The sequence below is a fragment of the Gopherus evgoodei genome, chromosome 2, assembly GCF_007399415.2.
Source record: "Gopherus evgoodei ecotype Sinaloan lineage chromosome 2, rGopEvg1_v1.p, whole genome shotgun sequence".
NCBI classification, from domain to species: domain Eukaryota; kingdom Metazoa; phylum Chordata; order Testudines; family Testudinidae; genus Gopherus; species Gopherus evgoodei.
Genome location: NC_044323.1, coordinates 129,821,745 through 129,825,833, shown reverse-complemented (window position 1 = coordinate 129,825,833; position 4,089 = coordinate 129,821,745). Strand labels below are relative to the sequence as shown.

General features: G+C 39.5%; 1 non-coding gene across 1 annotated transcript; it reads left to right on the top strand.

Moving 5' to 3' along the window:
- Positions 1 to 2,578: 2,578 nt before the first annotated feature.
- Positions 2,579 to 2,661, top strand: TRNAL-UAA. The gene has a single exon. It is a non-coding gene; the product is annotated as a tRNA-Leu (tRNA).
- The last annotated feature ends 1,428 nt before the right edge of the window (positions 2,662 to 4,089 follow it).

Here is a 4,089-nt window from a genome sequence, read left to right as displayed (position 1 = left end):
ATTCACCCTCACTTAATTGGCCTTATCAACCCTGGTTCTCCACTTGTAAGGTAACTCCCTTCTCTTCATGTACCAGTATATTTATGCCTGCATCTGTAATTTTCACTCCATGCATCTGAAGAAGGGGGTTTTTACCCACGAAAGCTTATGCCCAAATAAATCTATTAGTCTTTAAGGTGCCACCGGACTCCTCATTGTCTATATGAAGAAAGAAGCAAATAAAATGAAATAAACAATTCTGTATATAATTTCAATATTTATAGGGATGAGTGAATTTATCTGTGTAAAATAAGAATTAATATGGGGCAAGATTCTGTTGTTGGGCAACTCCCATTGATTTCAGTATAAGTTGTTTTTTGCAAGGAGTACCTCCAGAATGATGACTCTGGGCCTTTATTTATGCCTGGAGCCAAACCCACAGCTTTACTGAGGTTGCAAAAATCTTAATATCTGTGTTCGTGTGATAATTTTTGCTCACTACTGCGGTTTCAGGCTTAATCTCATTTCAAAAGCAGAGACACTAAACTATTATTGTAATATTTCTGATCCAGTTAAAACCCTGATGTACTGTCAATCTTTTAAAAAAAGTTTATTCAAGAGATTTCCAACAAAATTTCCCCCCCTCCCCCGCCAAATAGATTTGAATAGATGCTGTCAAGATTTGGACACACATGCCATCTCTTTTTGGGTGGAGTGTTTTCATGAACCAGTTCCCTGAATGTTTGGAGGAGTGCCCTTCATTGCCGCCACTTGTGAAACATAGTGTTAGAGCTCTTCAGTCTCTGTGATGAACCACTGGAACTTCATATCTCTGTCCTTGTACATCATGACATTGAAAAGGATTCCTAAAGGGAACCTGAAGAAGAGAAGTCAAAATTCAGAATAAGCCCCATGTTATTAATTAAGTTAAAGGTAATGATGTCAGAACAATAATAATATGTAGATCTTATATAGTTGTTTTCCATCAGTAGATGTCAAAGAGCTTTACAAAGAGGATCAGTCTCATTATCCCCATTTTGCAGATAAAGAAACTTAGTCCCAGGCTAATGTTCTGTCCACGAGGCAATACTGTCTCCCTACAGCACAACAGTATGCAGTTCGTTCAAATTAACAGATTTAATGTAAACAGGTTGTAGGATAGAAAAGGGTTTAGTTAGCTTAATTTAATGAAAAAAAAAACAACAACCCTGCTTTATATTTTGTGTATAAAGTGCAGGTTTTGTTAGCAGTTGTGGGAAGGCCTTGAAATTATACAGCTTAACTGGAAAAGCTGGACCTGAAAGATAACTGATAAGACAGAAAGAAGGAGAAGCCCCATTTAACAGGGATAGTTAATAATAATAAAGGATTGTGCATGTTGAACCAGCAATGACCCCAAAATGACCAATTGATCATGTACCTCAGAATTTTCAAACTGGAAAACAGCAAAAGTAATAAGAAAAGATATGCATATTTAGCATACACTCGATAAATAACCATACAGCTATTGAAATACCTTCACTCTGATTGGCTAACAGACATCACTAGCCAGTGTATTATGAATACTGAGAAATAACAATATCATAATTATATAAATTGGAGACCCTATGTACACTATATTCTTATATGTGATAACTTTTTGAAAATATTTCAACATTGTATGTAGAAGGGATGGAAGGGAAAGGTGAGTGTAGAATTATTAGGTAACTATAATTTTCCAAAAAGAAAATTCCTCCTATTAAATCCTTTCTGATGTGGATCTCTGGCTGGTACTGAAACTGTTTCCAGTCCTACACTAATGGAGAGGCTGATTGCTATGATGTGTAACACTGGCGGTGGAAATTAAGGGGCGGGGTGTGGGGGAAGAAATGTGGAAAGACCAGATAGCTGACCAGGAAAAAACAACCCTGATACTGTTTTAAATACTTAGGACATGTCTCTTCTAATTATCCACTTTCAAGAGTCAAAATGTTCACCTAAGTGGTTTCCTCGGTTATTGTTAAGCTATTTAAAAAGTCAAAGATAAACACATTTGGGGATTATAACAGGATTTTATTTTCTATTATATGAAAATTGGCATGATATAAATTAACTGTTATTGCACCCATGAGACATAAGTTTTACACCAATTTATACCATTTATACCTAGGGTTCTGTATAAAACAGCTCCTCAAAATGTGTAAAAAGGTTTTTGACAACTTGTTCTTGCAGGGTTTTTTTTTAAGAGTTGTTTCTATTTTTCTTTTGCTGATATTTCTTTATACGCAGGAAGCCAGGATTTTGTGAAAGTACAGAACTATAAAGAAGTATGAATGAATAATTCCAAGGGTGAGGAAGCCAGGCAGTGAAACGAGTGAATGTGTGACTATGAGCGAACAGCAGCAACACCTAGTGGCTAACAACTCATTATTAAGTAAAGTGATTATAGACACAATTTGGAGTTTATTTTTAACAGGAAAACTGAGGGTGGAGAATTAGGGGAAATGCATACTTTTGGGTAGAAATGGCATAGCCTAGGAATTCAAGCACAGTTTCTAGCACATTGTGGCTAGCAGGAGTAGTCCACAGTTCATCAGAGAATTAATACACTGTAACTTGTACCAGGATGGCCGAGTGGTTAAGGTGTTGGACTTAACATCCAATGGACACATGTCTATGTGGGTTCAAACCCCACTCCTGGTAGCTCCTGTTTTGGGGATGGATAGCTTGGTGATTTGAGCATTGGCCTGCTAAACAGAGTGTTGTGAGTTCAGCCCTTGAGGGGGGCCATTTAGGGAACTGGGGTAAAGATCTGTCTGGGGATTGGTCCTATTTTGAGCAGGGGGTGGGACTAGATGACCTTCTGATGTCCCTTCCACCTCTGATATTCTATGAAATATCCTATTCACATGAGAAATGAACAAGGATTGAAGAGTCCAAGTAACCTGCATACCTACCAGTACCTCTGAAATACCCATGAGTAAACAGGTAATCTGTAGTCTGATTTCCCTGTGATTCCATGAGGGAGGAGAGTACAACCTTTTGGGGCCCTGTTCTTCCTTGCCACAGTATCCCACAGGATTCCATCTGTTAGGATTATTGGATTGAGTACCTACAGGGATCCCTTTTCTATGATGATCAGCTGGATTCCCTTAATACAACTTGAAGCTGTCTTAATTTGCCCTGGGTCTCCTCTGCAGCTGGTACTGAGTACTGAATCCACAGGATGATTGAGAAAATGACAGTGTTATCCTGAAAACTGGATATGGGTACCCCTAGAATAACCTGCCTATCGCTACCTTATTCTGTCCCTCCCGAAGCATGGGTTTCCAAAACAGGTAAGAAAACACTAAAGGAAATGGTAGTAACCGTCTGACAAAATGATTGACACAGGCAGTGTTATTTTTCCAAAAAACAAAGTATCTTTTATTAATGTGACTAATAATCCTGACTACAATGTATTCTAAGAATAAAAACCATACACAGGTCTCTTACTGCAAGTTAAAGAGCATTGAAACTGCAGTAATAGACAGTCTAAATTATTCTAAATGACGCACTCTGTTGCTGCTGCTGCGGTCAGCTCCAGTCAGTTTGGAATGTTCCTTCGAAATTCTCGCTCCTTCTACCTCTCTTCTTCCAGCAGCTCTTCTTGCTCCTTTCCAGAAGCTCTTCTCGCTGGCTCCTGACTGCCAGCACACTGCCTTTTATACGCTGTATCTGAATTTTATTTTATACTATCTAGTATTAACCCTTACTGAATGTTAGGATATAGATATTCAGGCCTGCCTGTAAAGGCCTATACTTTAAGAATTTAGGTGTATTTTTATCACTTATGTAGTTATAGAGGTATAAAACAAAGAATCAAAATCGCAAGTCCACCTGTGTATAGGCCTTTTCTCATTAGGACAGTCTGAGGTCTTGTTCTTAGTCTAAGGCAGGGATGCACAAACTACGGCCCAGCGGGCCAGATCTGGCCCCTCAGGGCTTTGGATCCAGCCTACGGGATTGCCCCCCATGTTGCCGTGGGCCCCATGCCGCTCTTAGAAGCGGCCAGCACCACTTCCCTGTGGCCCTTAGGCAGGGGGGCAGAGGGCTCTGTGCATTACCCTTGCCTCCAGGCACTGCCTCCTG